Source organism: Diplotaxodon limnothrissa, linkage group LG12 (genome assembly GCF_057381915.1).
Source record: "Diplotaxodon limnothrissa isolate DT_005_m linkage group LG12, D_limnothrissa_male_GT1.1, whole genome shotgun sequence".
Taxonomy (NCBI): domain Eukaryota; kingdom Metazoa; phylum Chordata; class Actinopteri; order Cichliformes; family Cichlidae; genus Diplotaxodon; species Diplotaxodon limnothrissa.
In genome coordinates this window covers 7,045,463-7,064,282 of record NC_140607.1, presented here as the reverse complement: position 1 = coordinate 7,064,282, position 18,820 = coordinate 7,045,463, and positions in this window count along the sequence as shown.

Here is an 18,820-nt window from a genome sequence, read left to right as displayed (position 1 = left end):
CCTTAATGTAAGAAAAGATCAAAATAAAAGGACTCAAAGGTTTAGAAATGTAATCAGTGTGTAATCAGTACATATGTACAGCCTTTGAAAAGGTCCCACAGTGAATGCTGAAGATAATGAACTTCTGCAGGTCAAATGATGACCTTTCTCTTTTGAAGGTTTTATTGAATTTGCTTGAACACCTCCAACGGTTTTATCGCAGCCTGTGTGGGTTCTAATATACGCAGAACAAACTGGCAGCAGAGAGGTGTTCCTCGAAGGTTTCTCAAAAATCTAAAAAGGCAGCACATCAAAAACTAACCGCTCACATCTGAATTCCTCATTGCCTCACATCCCTGAGCCTTCAAGTTTAATTCAGTTATATACGCAACAGCAGACTTACTGCACAGCTGAGGGTTGGACCCCACCCAGCCCAAAGCTACTGGGAAATAATTGCTTTTCTTGTCCCCTGATTTTTTTGCACAGGGGGTTCATAACAAGTTTATAACTGCATCATACATACAATTAAGTTCATAAGTATTTGGGCAGTGCCAACATTTTTTTACACCGTCGCAGTCAAGATGCTTTTGGAGTGCAGATGTTTAGCTTTAATTCACGTGGTTAAAAAAAGAAACATTGCATTAACTGTTTACAGCAAATTTTGGCTCGTCCCGCCAAAGAACCAACGAGCTCAAGCCATCGCATGGCATCTGTTGTCTGTCCATGTCACATGAATTGCTACTCCTCCTACAGCAGCAAGGGTGTCAAACATAAGGCCTGGGGGCCAGAATCAGCCCAGGAAAGACTCTAATCTGGGCCACTGGATAGCTTTGGAAAATGTGATGGAGAACAGAAATGTTCGACTTTTAATTGTATTTGTATTTATAAGTTTTACACCTTTTCCTATTGATGAAGCCCTCCCACATGGCTATTCATAATACACCAAACTATTTAAGTTCCATAATTTTACTCATTTACTTTGTATAATTTAAACCCAAAGATACCTTTTATTTACTGCAGCAGCATTTCTTTATCATGTGGAAGATTTGTGATGTATTGTCCTGGGCTACATGAATGTTTGTGTGATTGTGTGAATGACATTTTTTGGTAGAAAGTACTTTCAGGGCTCACTTGAGTAGAAAAAAACACAACATTAATACCACTTAATCATATGGTCTTCATGTGAGAGTAATGCAGGGGTCCAGACTGGTAAAACCATTGCTGTGAAACTATTTGCCCCGCTATTTGTCACACTTATAAGTTTCCTCAAATCAAATGTCATCAAACAAAATTTAATATTACAAAAATATAACCTTAGTAAATATAAAACATTTTTAAATGATGATTTCATTTAATAAGAGAAAAAAGTTGTCCAAACCTACACAGTGTGAAAAAGCAGCTGCCGCCTAAACCCAATAACTGGCTGTGCCACTCTTGGCAGCAAGAATTGTAATCAAGTGTTTGTGATAATGCTCAATGAGTCTTTCTGTCACTATAAAGTAGATTTTGGTTCACTCTTCTTTGTAGATCTTCCATGTAGATTTTTTAAAATTAACATTGGTCAGCAGCCGCTTTCTCCTCAGAACTCTCCCACGGATGCCATTTTTGCCCAGTCTCTTTCTTATTGTTAAATCATGAACTCTGTCATTAACTGAGGCAAGTGAGGCCTGCAGTTCTTTGGATATTGTTCTGGATTCTATTGCAACCTCCTGGATGAGTTGTTGATGTGCTCTTGGAGTAATTTTGGTAGGCCGGCTGCTCCTGAGAAGGTTCGTCATTGTTCAAAATTTCCAACATTTGTAGATAATGGTTGTCTCTGTGGTTCGCTGGAGTCCCAAAGCCCTAGAAATGAATTTGTAACCCTGTCCAGACTTACACATGTCACTAACTTAGTTCTCATGTTCTCATATTATTGTATGCAAACATGCATTCGTCTTACTAACTCTGATTTGATAAGGTCTCTGGCTTGGATGAATTAACTCTCATTCACTCACTCTCATGCAAGTTGCTTCATGGTGCTAAAAAACAGTAAAAGACAAAAAAGCTATCAGTTCACCTAGCTTCTACTGCGAGGCCAATTTTCACACTTGAGTGAATGAGACGGGGAAATGGTTGAATGAAACTGGTTGGACTGAGGAAGCCAGTTGTTCTGCAGTCATGCAGAAAAAAGTCATGCACCATGCCTCAATGTTTTGCTTCAATGTAATGTTGCTTAAGAAGACCAGTTTGAGCTAGTATGTGCAAGCCAAGCTAAACCAGAAAATAAGAAGCTGCAGAAATGTGAAAAAGCCACGTATTTTTGTAGTGAATTTTCTGTTTATCTCAGTTTCTCTGGCTCCATTGTTTACTTATCAGATTCTGGATTTTCTCTCCCTGTGCTGGTGCAGCGAGTCTGCTGAGTAACCAGCAGATCTCAATTTCATGGGAGCCTAAGGGTATAGCAAGATCTGAACACAGACCGCAGCCCACTGAGACTATTTTTATACAAATTACATATGCTAGAAGCATCTACTGGGAAATTATTGCTGAAGACATTCACATCATGTCAGCATTCATGTCCAGTGCTTCCTTGAAGCTGTTGTTGCCTTGTTTAATACCAGAGAACATCTAAAAGGCTTATGATAAACAGAAGTGGAGTGGCAATAACTGTGCCCTCGTTGAGTTTTTACCATTCAAAAAAACCTTGTTTAATGTGTCAGCATAATTTGTTCAACACAACAATATTTACCTTTGATGGTAAGGGCTACTAGCTTTAAATAAACTAAGGAGATGACACGCGTGCCACAAAACGCGCTTCATTTCTTAAAAAAAGAAAAAAGAAAAGTAGGTTTGCAAATAAATTTCCAAGTTTTCCTGTTACAGACATTCAGCCGAAGACCATTACAATTTCTCATATTTTTTTAGAGGTACCCTGAATTCAACATTGTAGTAACTCATGTTTAATAAAATGTACGCTGGCTGTGAGATTTCAAATGCACTACAACTACAAAGAAATGCTGCAAAAGCACACACACACACACACACACACACACACACACACACACACACACACGCACACACACACACACACACACACACACACACAAAACATACCAGTAGCTGAATTAAATCCAACAGAAATAGAAAACCCCACAATGGAAGTAAAAATAAAAACTAACTCACAAAACACAATGGAAGAGTTTTTGGGAGGACGTTAACGTGACTGAACAGCTACGGAAATGACCAAAACGTGAAGGATTGCACTGATCCATGCTCAAAACAAGCAAATGATTCATCAGTGCTATGAGAAATATGTGTTTTAATCACATGATTCATATGACACTGTAGAAACCTGCACGTTATTAGTGTTTACTGTAAGCATCACTTCTGTAGCTCTGCTGTCATGTTATTGTCTCCCCCAAAACAGTTGCTTTTTGAACTTTTTTTTCTATTTCTATTGTGTTTGCACTTTTGTTGTGTGCTTTTGCAGCACATAGTTATATATATATATATATATATATATATATATATATCTAAACACAAAATTCCCATCTCGCCCCTGCAGGCGGTTTATCCTTCAAGCTCGGGTCCTCTACCAGAGGCCTAGGAGCTTGAGGGTCCTGCTCAGTATCTTAGATGCTCCTAGGACTGCACTCTTCTGGACAGAGATCTCGGATGTTGTTCCTGGGATCTGCTGGAGCCACTGGCCTAGCTTGGGAGTCACCGCACCTAGTGCTCTGATTACCACGGGGACCACCGTTACCTTCACCCTCCACATCCTCTCGAGCTCTTCTCTGAGCCCTTGGTATTTCTCTAGCTTCTCGTGTTCCTTCTTCCTGATATTGCTGTCATTCGGAACCGCTACATCGATCACTACGGCCGTCTTCTTCTGTTTGTCTACCACCACTATGTGGTTAGCCACCACCATTTTGTCCATCTGTATCTGGAAGTCCCACAGGATCTTAGCTCGGTCATTCTCCACCACCCTTGGGGGCATCTCCCATTTTGACCTCGGGACTTCCAGGTTATACTCGGCACAGATGTTCCTGTACACTATGCCGGCCACTTGGTTATGGCGTTCCATGTATGCCTTGCCTGCTAGCATCTTGCACCCTGCTGTTATGTGCTGGATTGTCTCTGGGGCATCTTTACACAGCCTGCACCTGGGGTCTTGCCTGGTGTGATAGACCCCAGCCTCTATGGATCTTGTACTCAGAGCTTGTTCTTGTGCTGCCATGATTAGTGCCTCTGTACTGTCTTTCAGTCCAGCTTTGTCCAGCCACTGGTAGGATTTCTGGATATCAGCCACCTCCTCTATCTCTACCCTCCTCTTTCTTGGGTTTCTGCTGCCTGAGGTATTCACTGAGCACTCGGTCAGTTGGGGCCATCTTCCCAATGTATTCTTGGATGTTTGTTGTCTCATCCTGGACTGTGGTGCTGACACTCACCAGTCCCTGGCCCCCTTCCTTCCGCTTAGCGTACAGCCTCAGGGTGCTGGACTTGGAGTGAAACTATATATATATATATATATATATATATATATATATATATATATATATGGCATTTTCCCAGGGTCCAGAATGCTCCTCCACACCATAGACTGTATGAGTGGATGTAGCCGTCCTGATGTCACCCCCCACTGGTTTGTGGAGTTGCTAGGTGATTTAACCATTACCACCTTAGCCACAAATCAAGGGAGCCTAGGGCCAACACTTCAATACAAAAAAACTTATTTTCAACTACCAGAATCGCCCCCTGCAGGTCACTACAAAGAATCACAGTTTAACTTTTGCACTACACTAGATATTTTAAAATGTAATTTTAGAGGGTCACTTAATTCAAACAATCTGAATTTCTCTCACAAAGTGAAAAGGGATGTTAAGATTTCATGCAAAGATTATAATAAAATGAATGGAAAACATAGCAGTTTTTGCCTGTCCACCATACTGAGCCGCACTGAGCTGAATGGAGACTGTTGAGAGTAGGCCAGATAAAACAAAAGAACATTTACAGCATCAGACCAGCTGACATCCAATTGCACAAAGTGACAACACTTGCCTGACATTTGAGCTAACCATTATATCAACGCTACACAAACTTTACAGGGCCAAGTCTTGTTCAGAGCCCTGCCACACTGTTTATAACTTTGACAGCTTTATTGTGCACTTTGTGTACAGCTTCAACAGCAAGTCACATTCCTGGCATTCGCAAATAGACTTACAGGTGATTTTGTAGCTGTCAGGGTGTTAGCCAGACAGTCATGACTGATTTATAGTCAGTGTCAAACATAAGCTGAGTAATCCTGCAGGAAAATGAAGATGAAACTGTGCTCTCAGGTATGCCACAGCTGCTTCCTGTGTAAATACAGGTCAGGGCAGTTGTGTTCTTAAATTCTGGTTCACACACACACACACACACACACACACACACACACACACACACACACACACACACACACACACACACACACACTCTGATGTTTGTGTATTTCTGTCAGGGTGTGTCAGGCTCACAGTTGACAGGTGTGTGTCACCTCATCATTTAAGCTGTCAGCAGGCAGGAGGACACGATGAAGGAAGCGGGTTGGTTGAGGCTCAGGCCGAGCCACTTCCTGTACGCACACAGTTTGGTTGGAGTCTTGGAGAAGTCCTATGTAGGACAAAGGCAGCCTGCGGCTAACTCCCCCTCCCTATTACCACCGTCTGTAACGCTCCAAATGAAAAAAAAAATCCCCCATCTGACTTGACTCATCGCTCATCACTAGCATAGCGAGACTACACGAGCTGCATGGATCAAAGACTAGATGTCTTGTCCCCCTCCCCTTTCTTAAATTCATCCCAAAAAAAAAATAAAAATGGTGAGGGCTGTATGGATGTATGCGTGTGTGTGTGTCTGCATGAGTGTGTGCGCTGGAAGGGAGCAGCTTGCCAAGCTCCTCAACTTGAAGCGTGTGTTTATGTACTTTGTCACTCAAGAAAATGAGATGTGTAAATCCAAATGTCAGCGAAGAAGAGATTCCTGACAGCGCCGAGCATCATGTTCCAGATTTTTTTTCCTCCTCCTTCTTCTCTCCACTTTTGGCTGGCTGGACGCGCTACTGACTGCTTCACAGCTGACAGAGAGAGAAGATCTGAGTGCTGATAGGAGCAAACGAGAAGAAGTGGTGGGGTGATGGTAGATAATGTTTCATGAACGAATACACGCAAGCACGCACAGAAACGGGGGCCTTATAACAACCAAGGTCAGCTCTGTGTTTGCGATTGTCTGCACATGACACCACGTGCTTACTTCTTATGGATGGTTTGGGTTAGTGTGTGTGCGCAGATGCTATCTGAGTACAAATTGGACTGAGGCCTCTCTGAAGTATTCCAGTGACAGTAACGGGGGAGGGGGGGTATGTATGTATGGATTGTAAAATTAAGTGTATGTGTATGCATATATCTGTCACTGGCGTTCAATGGCCCTGCCATTCAGTGGTACATGCACAGGGCTGACAGTTCCAGCTTAAAACGTGTCACTCGACATTACCCAGAAAGCACCCGAGAGAGAGAGGAAGTGTGAGTAGAGTGGAGGATAGAGCTGTAGATATGTGTGCGAGTGTGTGTGGCACTTGCAAGTAAACAGTGGCACAATGGTTTGTCACCTTGTTACTTTTCCATGTGTATTCTTAGCCATTAACCACATGCTCCTGCTCAGATCTGATTCGTAAGGTGCACTGGTTCTTAGCTCTGGGGGCTAGAGGCACCCAAGGACACTTGACAGAAGCTGGTTCCTTTCGTGGGGTAAAGAAACCCTACTAATAATTAGAGATGGACCGATCCGATATTACGTATCGGTATCGGTCCGATACTGACCTAAATTACTGGATCGGATATCGGAGAAAAATAAAAAATGTAATCCGATCCATTAAATATCACGAAAGCACCTCACAAAACTTGCAACACGCCGTAACTCGCCTCAGAACGTTAGCACGTCGGAGCAGTATGCATCACGTGATAGAGCGGCTGTGGCATGCGGGACCTGTCGGTGGTCTGGATAGCATTTGGAGCTTCGCTAGCAACCCGGCATTTCATCTCCGACAAAGTTATCCCCGAGAGAAGTAAAGCAAGTGTGTAAGTCCATCTCTGAATGTTTGTAAAGCATTCCTGCGTTAAGCTTAACAAACGACTGCCTCTTCTTGCTGCTACTTCAATCATGAAACTGCTTAACGATCAGCTGATCGGCTTTTCTGTCGGGAGTACGTCTCTCTTGTTTGCTTTTGGCCCACTTTGCACCAGAAAGAGGAAACCAGCGGCTGAACAACAGCAGAACGTTTAAGCTTGATAAGCTGTTGTTAGAATTTATTTATATTACTTTCTACTCGAGGATCTTTTTCTACGTAGCTGACGCTGGTAACTGTGCAGGGGCGGATCTAGCAAAGTTTAGCCAGGGGGGCCAATAGGGCATTAACAGGGAAAAGGGGGCACAAAGACATACTTTTCTTTCTTATTCTCATTTAAAATGTCTAGCTTTTAATAAATAATTATCTGACACCCAAAGTTTTAATTTGATGTAAAATGAATAGAAGTCAATTACTGTATATAGTAACTATTAAGTCTAATATATATACCCTAGTAAGCTATAGTACTTTTTCCTTTGGGAAGGTACCATCTGTGCAGTCTGCAATTTTGTTGAAGAAAGATGTTGAATCTATTTAATATTTCTTGAAAAATAATTGATTTCTGTGCATTTTTTTTTCCACACTGCATCAAATTAAGGTTGATTACGTCGATTAAGCATCATGAGGTGGAGCGTGAGGGGTGGTTCCCTATTTTTTATTTATTTATTTTTATTGTTGCTGGGAGTTGGAACCCTATTAGTTAGGTTGCTTAATATATATGCTAAGTACTCTTTAAAATACCAGAATAGGGAGGATGGTGTAGGTTTAAGTTTATTAGATTGATCAGTATTGCTGAACTATGAAACATTTTTTTTGCATACAGGTATAACAGAATAGCTTTAGTGTAGTTGTTGTTTTAAACTTGAGTATGAACTTATACAAAATGCAGCAAGATATTTAAAAAACAGTTTTGTTGATTAAAAAACACTATATCGGATTCATATCGGTATCGGCAGATATCCAAATTTATGATATCGGTATCGGTATCGGACATAAAAAAATGGTATCGTGCCATCTCTACTAATAATGTCACTTACACTGAAAAGCCACCAAATATTTGATTTATACAGAAATCAAACACAGTGTTTGCAGGCCATAAAATCAAGTCCAGCTCCAATGGAAGCCAAAATCAGCCAAAGCCCTCATATACATCTAATTGGCAAATGTCATTACGGGCCCCCCTAAATAAATTGCTCTCGTCTGCACAGCTGCAAGCTGCTTTGGAACCCACCATCTCCTCCTTTCATACTGTTTTCAAATTAGTCAACATCACATCAGATGTTTCCTCAGCAGAGATGGGCAGTCCCATTACTTTTTTCAAGTAACGAGTAAAGTAATGGATTACTATTGCAAAAACGTAATTAGATTACTGTTACTTTCCCGTAGGCACGCTGTCTTACTGCATTACTAAACCGTGATTGTGTTTGTGAGAATATCTAATGATAATGATGTACGAGCGTGCGACGCCCGTGGCAGCAACAGATGTGTGTAGATCAAAAAAGGATAATATTGAGTGCGGGAGAGAGTACGACCAAGCAGCGTTTAAAGCTTGAAAGTACTGACATCACTTTGAGTTGACCACAGTTAAAAAGCATGCAGTTATTAGAGTTAGGTTAGGTTAATTCAGTGGTTCCCAAACTTTTTTTGCTAGGCCCCCCTTTGTTTTACAAGAAAAATGTTGGCTGAAGAGGCGGATCACATCCTGCTGGTCTCCCGCATGTTCGGAGTGCACGCCCCGCCGGCGACACCCCCATCAACCTTCTCCGGAGCGGACGAGCTGGTGCTGATGGCAGGAATCGCTACGCAGCGGCACGGCGGGGAAGATTTTTGTTTCTACCATCAGCGTTTTGGTGCCGGAGCACGTCGCTGCCTGCCACCCTGCTCTTTTTCCGGCTCAGGGAAATGAGGCTGCCACCGCGCTGTGGTGGCCGCAGTCGCTGACCGCAGTCGCTGACCATATGGAAAGGCTGCTCTTCATTGAAGACTCACGCTCTGGGCGCTGTTTTCTGGTGGACTGTGGCTCCCAGAAGAGCCTCATCCCGCCCACCGCCACGGACCGTTTAGTGGCAGGCTGATTGCGGCTAACGGTTCTCCTATTGCAACTTATGGAGAAAGGTTAGTGACTGTTAGTTTCCACAGCAGGGAATTCTAGTGGAACTTTGTTGTTGTCTGTGCCTATCTTAGGCGCCGATTTCCTTTGTGCCCATGGGCTGTTAGTCGATGTTGCCCACAGACGTTTCAACGACGCTCTGTCGTTCTTTTCACTACCCTGTTTTACCCAGGCCGCCGACCCCCTCATCCAGGCCAATTTAGTGGCCTCTGGAGACGTGTTTCAGCATTCGCTTTTAGAGTTTCCGTCACTGTCAACTCCTAATTTCTACAGCGCGGCAGCAAAACACGGAGTTGAGCGGTCAGACCCCCAGTGTTCGACCCCGCAAAATTGTCTGTCGCTCGGGAGGAGTTCGCGGCTATGGAGCGCCTGGGCATTGTGCAGCACTTGAACAGTGCCTGGGCCTCTACACTTCACATGGTGCCCAAGCCAGACGGGTGGTGGCGACCGAAAGGTGCCGCCCAGACCTTTCAGCGACTTATGGACTCTGTTTTGTGCGGACTACCTCACGTTTTTGTCTACCTGGATGACATATTGGTGGCCAGCGGCTCGGCGGGACAGCACAAATCTCATCTGCGCCAGGTTTTCCAGCGTTTAGCAGAGCATGGTCTGATCATCAACCCGTCGAAGTGCCAGTTTGGTTTGCCGGTCCTGGATTTCCTGGGGCACTGCATCTCCACTGACGGTGTGGTCCCGTTGCCGGACAGGATTCAAGCTGTCGCAGCTTTTCCGCGTCCAGCCTCGGTTAAAGCGTTACAGGAGTACCTGGGGATGGTCAGTTTTTATAATTCTTTCCTTCCCTGGGCTGCTCACCTGTTACAACCGCTCTATGCTGCTTTAAAAGGTAAAATGGCAATGTCTACGGGTTGGGCTGCTGCATGTGTTCCGTGCCAATGCTCGAAGGTCCACAGGTACACTCAGGCGCCCCTCGAACCTTTCCGCGTACCTGGTAGGCGTTTCGACCATGTGCACGTCGATTTGGTCGGACCGCTCCCACAGTCGCAGGGTTTCACACACCTTTTTACTGTGGTGGATCGCACCACCAGGTGGCCGGAAGTGGTTCTCCTGGCTTCCACGACAGCTGAGGTGGTGGCCAGGGCGTTTGTGTCCATGTGGGTTTCGCGTTTTGGTCCCCCTGCTGACAATACCTCTTACAGAGGCCCTCAGTTTGTGTTGGAACTTTGGTCCGCCATGGCTGACGGCCTGGGGGTCACGGTCCACCGCACCACGGCATACCACCCGCAGGCTAACAGGATGTGCGAGCGGTTTCACCGGTCGGGTTGTGTGTGGCGACCCACTAGAGGGCTCCACTCACACCCAAGCTGGGAGGAAGGGTTCTGTTGTGTTTGGGCGCAATATGCTCAGTTCATGTTTGGAGGTGAATAAAGTTGTAGTGTAAAACTAGAGCTCCTGTGTCGTGTGTCACATGCCTCCATACGAGTATACTTAACTCTGAGTATAGAAAATAACATAGAAAACAACAAATAAAGTAAAACAAGTGTTTTGTAGCACTTGTAGCTTATGTGTGGGTGTAGTCAGCTCAAAAATAAAATTGAGCTGAAGGTCTGTTCCTTTATTATGTATTCAGTTGCATATCATGTTTTTAAAAAGTAACTAATTACTTTTGAAAATAAGTAATCAGTAAAGTAACAGTTGCATTCTTAGAGGAATAATTAGTAACTAATTACTATTTTCAAGTAACTTGAACCTCAGTTCTGTACTCAGCTCTTACTGCTGTTCTCTGAGTCAAAGTCACAGGTCTGTGTACATAAAGGGAAAAACGTCAGCTCTTACTCCTGGGCCCTGTTTCAGGAAGCCGGTTTAGTGGAAAAACTGAGTAAGTATACCCTGAGTTAACGAAAACTCTGGGTTTTCGGTTTCACAAAGCGAGTTCAGCTGAAGCCTGAGTGAGTCACTATGACGACACACGCCGTGAAGCTAACCTGCCCCCTAGCAGGTTTACTACAACTAACCCTGACTGTCTCCGCCCCTTTGTCGGAAACCTGACAGTAGGAAGTGTCAGACATGGCGTGTCCCTTCCTTGAAGAGCCAGTAGATCGTGAAGCCCAAATTCTCCGCAGAGCTCTCCGCCGGGAGAGAGTGATCAGAGCGCGTTTGGACATTTTATCATATCCTGATGATTGTCTGTGCGAACGTTACCGTTTCTCAGCACAATCTATAATTTATTTGGATAACATCCTCAGGCCATATATTACGCATGTGACACATCGCGGACATGCTCTCAGTTCTGTACATATTATTTGTATTGCACTTCGGTTTTTTGCAAACGGGAGCTTTCTGTATAATATTGGTGACGCTGAGCACGTTTCCAAGGCTACCGTCTGTCGGGCAGTCAGGAATGTTACAGTTGCACTGAAACGTCTCCTGTACACGTTTGTGGTGTTCCCCGGTCATAGACCCACAAGATTTATCAAAGAGGGATGCCACAAAATTGCAGGTATCAGGATGACCAAAACTTAATTTATGATGTGGTGATACTTGAACTACTACTTAAATTTTACATTTATTTTCAGGGTTCCCAGGCGTGATTGGCTGTATAGATGGCACTCACATTCCAATCATTGCTCCTTCAGTAAATGAAGGAGACTATGTGAACAGGAAGTCTTTCCACAGCATTAATGTACAGGTACATAGTTCCCTGTAGCATTTCAAACTAACAAATTATTTCATTATAGTAATGGATGCTAATTTGTGTTCTCTGCACTGTGAAGATCATATGTGATGCTGCCAACATTATCACAAATGTGGAAGCCAAGTGGCCAGGCTCTGTCCATGACTCACAAATATTCCGTGAATGTACACTGAGCACAAAATTTGGACATGGTGAGTTGAAAATACTTTAAAATATATAAAGACCAATTGCTTCAGGGACATTTGAACTGAAGTGTATCCTTCTGTCTTAGGAGAGTTCACTGGCTACTTGCTTGGTGATAGGGGGTATCCATGTTTACCCTATTTGCTTACCCCTTACTCTGACCCTGAACCGGGCCCACAGCAGCGATATAATCTGGCTAATTGCAGGACAAGAGCCAGAGTTGAAATGACTATCGGAATGCTTAAGGCCCGGTTCCAGTGCCTGCAAAGACTCAGGGTCACCCCAGAAAGGGCATGTGACATTATTGTGGCATGTGTGATTCTTCACAACATTGCCACAATTAGAGGAGAACACTGTCCTTCTGAACCAAACAGCAGTGATCCAAACCATGAACATCCTGACCCTCCCACGGACATACAAGATGGAAGAGCAGTCAGAGACACCATATGTCACAATCATTTCTTTTGACCCATCACCTCAACATGGTTTTCTTTTTTTGACTTTGTATGAAAAGTATTTCAAACAAGGTTGGGCAAACACAGACTCTGAAACTACATGAACCTCTGAAATTTTAGCCCAGATAGAAATAAAAATAAAATAAAAAGCTGAAATAAAAAGCTGTTCTTGATTGTTTTTGGAGCTTTAATGTCTCTTTTAACAATGTGTTTCTTTTTCATTAATTAATTAAAATGTTGTATGTTAAAGTCCAGCCATGGTCCTGGGTTACACATGGTAGTTATAATATTTCTTTAACATGAATACAGCAATAATTTGTATGTAAAAAAAATGTTTTACAGCTCTGGAGCATGTGTTTTAGGGTCTAATTTCATCTGGCACCTTAACACTAAATGATGCTAAAACAACATTTGTGCTTCAAGCATATAAACATGCACCTGGTGTAGCCTGCCAAGTACACCAGGTGCATACCAAGTATTAAGACTGGTAAATCTGACTAACTAGACTGTGGCTTAGAAAGGTTCCTTTCTTGCTCTGTTTATGCTTGTTATGATAAATTGAAAAATACAGTAGGTGTTTGGCTGTGTAAAGCGGTCAGATCAAGCTGGATTACAGGAGTTAAGAGCCACATGTCAAAACACGTCTTTCAGTCTGCCCCAGGGCTCCATAACAACAGCCCCCATCCCTCGAAAATCCAGCCGCCACCATTCTTCTCATGTCACTCAGTCCCTATCCAAAGGCACAATCAACACTCTCAGCTCCATTTCCTGCCAATGAGCACACTGACAGCACGCACACACACACAAACACACAAGCAACAAAAGGTGATATCAGTTACACGTAGTGCCCCTAGCATGAAATGTTATAGCATTATGTGCTGTACTTGTGTGTGTCAGTCAACAGGAGGACAGTAAATTTTAAAAACTGTAAATCAGTTAAGATAATCTTCCTTCTGTTTGGAGACATACAGCAACAGGTTTTATGAGTCAGTATAATGGCTTGTATGACCAATTTTTCACATAAATAAGAGGAGTTTTCTGACATTTATACTTCATACATAAATCTAGCAAGCTTTTGCATTTATATTATATAAATACATGTGATGAACCCAAGTAAACTCACTAAATGTAGTTTTTGAAGTTAGCTCCTAAAGTCCCTGCCATGAACTGCACTGTTTATAAAAGATTTAGGTTGATGTTCAGGTCCTGGTTACTTTATTTGTACAATGTATCTATGGTGATGTCAACCAGTAGTTTTATGTCTTCACAATGTGAAGCTTCAAGATTAGTGTTTTGGTCAATTTCATGTTAGTTTTTTTTTTTTTAATGACCATATTTGTACGACAGGGTAGCGGTGTTGGTTAAGGCTTGCATATGGGGCGCCATTTGTAAAGTGAAACATGCTGAAATTAACGGCAACATTTTTCCACAATTAGCTCAAAACCTTACAAAAACATGTTTTTTTGACTCATTTTTCACAACATTTAGTAAAATATTTGTAACTTTTCATATTAGAAACACAATTTCAAATGTTAAATCTAAATGCTAAATATTAAATCTAAATGTTAACTATTAAATCTAAATGTTAAATCTAAATGTTACATGTTAGATCTAAATGTTAAATCTAAATTTAACATTTAGATTTAACATTTAAATGTAATATTTAGATTTAAATATAATATTTAGATTTAACATTTAGATTTAAATATATTATTTAGATTTAACATTTAACATTTATATTTAAATTTAACATGTTTTAAATATGAAAAGTTACAAATATTTTACTATCCATCCATCCATCCATCCATCTTCATCCGCTTTGTCCGGGGCCGGGTCGCGGGGGCAGCAGCCTAAGCAAAGAGGCCCAGACCTCCCTCTCCCCAGCCACCTCCTCCAGCTTGTCCGGGGGAATACCAAGGCATTCCCAGGCCAGCCGAGAGATATAATCTCTCCAGCGTGTCCTGGGTCTGCCCCGGGGCCTCCTCCCGGTGGGACATGCCTGGAACACCTCACCCAGGAGGCGCCCAGGGGGCATCCTTGTCAGATGCCCGAACCACCTCAGCTGGCTCCTTTCGATGTGGAGCAGCAGCTGCTCTACTCTGAGCCCCTCCCGGATGGCCGAACTTCTCACCCTATCTCTAAGGGAGAGGCCAGCCACCCTTCGGAGGAAGCTCATTTCTGCCGCTTGTATCCGCGATCTCGTTCTTTCGGTCACTACCCACAGCTCGTGGCCATAGGTGAGGGTAGGGACGTAGATCGACCGGTAAATTGAGAGCTTCGCTTTTATACTCAGCTCCCTCTTCACCACGACGGACCGGTGCAGCGTCCGCATTACTGCAGCTGCAGCCCCAATCCGTCTGTCGATCTCCGGCTCCCTTCTCCCATCACTCGCGAACAAGACCCCGAGATACTTGAACTCCTCCACTTGTGGCAGGAACTCATCCCCGACCCGGAGTGGGCACTCCACCCTTTTCCGGCTGAGAACCATGGCCTGAGATTTGGAGGTGCTGATCCTCATTCCCGCTGCTTCACACTCGGCTGCGAACCGTTCCAGTGCGAGCTGGAGGCCTTCACCCGATGAAGCCAACAGAACCACATCATCTGCAAAAATCAGAGATGAGATTCTGAGGCCACCAAAGCGAAAGCCCTCCGCCACTTGGCTGCGCCTAGAAATCCTGTCCATAAAAATTATGAACAGAACCGGAGACAAAGGGCAGCCCTGGCGAAGCCCATCACCCACCGGGAACGAGTCCGACTTATTGCCGGCAATGCGAACCAAGCTCTTGCAACGGTTGTATAGGGATCAAATGGCCCGTAGCAATGGGCCAGACACCCCATATTCCCGCAACACCTCCCACAGGACACCCCGAGGGACACGGTCGAATGCCTTCTCCAAGTCCACAAAACACATGTAGACTGGTTGGGCAAACTCCCATGCACCCTCAAGTATCCTGGAGAGGATAAAGAGCTGGTCCAGTGTTCCGCGACCAGGACGAAAACCGCATTGTTCCTCCTGTATCCGAGGTTCGACTAACGGACGAACTCTCCCCTCCAGCACCCTGGCATAGACTTTCCCAGGGAGGCTGAGGAGTGTGATCCCCCTGTAGTTGGAACACACCCTCCGGTCCCCTTTCTTAAAGATGGGGACCACCACCCCGGTCTGCCAGTCCACAGGTACTGCCCCTGATCTCCACGCAACATTGCAGAGGCGTGTCAACCAGGACAGCCCTACAACGTCCAGAGCCTTCAGGAACTCGGGGCGGACCTCATCAACACCAGGGGCTCTGCCACCAAGGAGTTGTTTAACTGCCTCAGTGACCTCGCCCCCGGAAATTGGCGGGTCATTCCCCTCATCCCCAGACTCTGCTTCCTCCTCGGAAGACGTGTCAGTGGGATTAAGGAGGTCCTCGAAGTATTCCTTCCACCGCCTGACAATTTTCTCAGTCGACGTCAGCAGCGCTCCGCCAGCACTATACACAGTGCAGGTAGAGCACCGCTTTCCCCTCCTGAGACGTCTGACGGTTTGCCAGAATCTCTTCGAGGCAGTCCGAAAGTCTTTTTCCATGGCCTCTCCGAACTCCTCCCACACCCGAGTTTTTGCTTCAGCCACTGCCCGAGCCGCATTCCGCTTGGCCTGTCGATACCTGTCAGCTGCCTCCGGAGTCCCACAGGCTAACCAAGCCCGATAGGACTCCTTCTTCAGCCTGGTGGCTCCCTTCACCTCTGGTGTCCACCATTTGGTTCGGGGATTACCACCACGGCAGGCACCCACCACCTTGCGGCCGCAGCTCAATGCAGCAGCTTCGGCAATGGAGACTCTGAACATGGTCCATTCGGACTCAATGTCCCCAGTCTCCCTCGGAATGCTGTCGAAGCTCTGCCGGAGGTGTGCGTTGAAGATCTCGCGGACTGGGGCCTCTGCTAGACGTTCCCAGCACACCCTCACAAATATTTTACTAAATGTTGTAAAAAATGAGTCGAAAAAACATGTTTTTGTAAGGTTTTGAGCTAAATGTGGAAAAATGTTACCGTTAATTTCAGCATGTTTCACTTTACAAACGGCGCCCCATATGCAAGCCTGATTATTCATAATCTGTATGTTTGCAGTACTTGGGCACACATACCTGGTATATATTGCTAGGAAAATAAAGGCCTTTTCACAAAGGATGCAGTAGGCTCTATGCTAAATGCTAGCTTCAACGAATAGCTAAATATTTTTGTTGTGCTGGCAATGGCACTCTGCTTTTATGTCTTACCATACATAGACAGCATAATAGACGGAATACATGCCAACCCGAATTTCACTGCTCCTCCCGAAAATCCACCATTCTCCCGAATTTCTCCCAATTTTCCACCCGGACAACATAATTGAAAAACCATATCCCAGAATTCATAGCACAGCCCAGCGAATTCCAGACATGATATATAAGTCATAGATAACTTAAAAATGTTATTGTTTGGCTTTTTTCAGTGTTCTATTTGTTCGTGAGTAAATTGGTTTGGCTGAGATTAAAGTTATTATATTATATTATATTAAATAAAACTTCAGGTGGGCAGGTGCTTCTCCAACAGCATCACCATCAACACAGGAGCACCTCAGGGATGTGTCCTCTCGCCACTGCTCTACTCCCTCTACACTTCAGACTGTGTGGCCACCCATGGCTCCAACACCATTGTGAAGTTTGCTGACGACACAGTGGTGTTGGGTGCCATCTCCAACAACGATGAGACGGCCTACATGGATGAAGTGAAGAATCTGGCATCGTGGTGCCAGGACAACCACCTCCAGCTGAACGTCAGCAAGACCAAGGAGCTGGTGGTGGACTTCAGAAGGGGTCAGCACAGAGACTACAAGCCCATTATCATCAATGGAGCTCCAGTGGAGAGGGTGCAGTCCTTCAAGTATCTTGGTGTCCACAAGGCTAGGCAGCGCCTGTATCACCTACGACAACTGAGGAAGTTCAGGGTCTCTCCAAAGATCCTCAGGATTTTCTATACAGGCGCTGTGGAGAGCATCCTCACACAGAACATGACATCGTGGTTTGGGAACAGCTGTGTGAAGGACCAAAAAGCTCTCCAGAGAGTGATCCGTACAGCAGAACGCTGCTGCAGGATTGCTCTCCCCCCGCTTCAGGACACCTACACCAGGAGATGCCGGACTAGAGCAGCGCAGATACTGAAGGACCCGTCCCATCCTGGCAACAAACTGTTCCAACTTCTGCAATCTGGTAGAAGGTTCTGCATCATCCGGGCAAGGACAGAAAGACTCAAGAGGAGCTTCTATCCCCAAGCCATCCGGGCCCTAAACACACACACCCGCCCACTCACATCATCTATAATTGACTGAGACAGGACTCTTCCAGACACTAAACCAAGGAACAATGTACATTTCAATTCCTTTAATTTTAAATATGTTTATATTGTCTATCCTGTAAAATAGTCAGATGTCTATTCATATTAATGTACAGAATTCACCTGCTTGCTGCTACTACTGCACATTCACCCAATGTATATACTACATATATATATAATGTTCTTCCTCTACACCCCCCCCCCCCCCCCCCCCCAATTTTTTTGCACATGTCGAGGAGCGTGTCAGGCTACATTTCACTGTGTGTTATACTTGTATAACTATGCATGTGACAAATAAAGAACCTTGAACTTGAACTTCATTAATCCCTCGGGAGGTTTTCACACAGCTGAATAAACGTCAAACAGAAAACTGATTAAACAGAAGGTTGAGATGGTCGAGGATTTACGCCAGCGTCCGATTATATTTTAGATAGCAAGGAGCAGATGGCAGAGTTTCACTCCACCGAGAGAGCTTGTGACGTAATTGTGACGTAAAAGGCTAGACCATCCAATTTCACAATTGCTCACTTCCGGCCTACCCGGCTTTCGGAGGACCCGGCCTGTCGCTACCCGATCCGTACCGGAAACCCGATCCGTACCCCGCATGCCTTTTTGCCAACATTTGCGACAGTTAATTTATTTGAATGACACGGTTAGCGCCCAGTTAGCTCCTAGCATTTCTCAACAGCTCTGCATCCTTTTCAACTTCCTGGGACATTTAAACAATGGACAATCCGTACACAAACAAATTCATGCTTTTCTCCTCAACAGAGAGCATCCCCCGATTGAACAACAGCGCTGTAAAATAAGAAGAATGACACCTAATTACAGACTTAATAATACAGACTTAGCAATATGTCACGTGAAGATTCATCAGCCAAATTAAGTGTTTACTGACAATTGACAGTGATAGCGCACATCATCATCACTATTCCAATCAATCCTCTCCT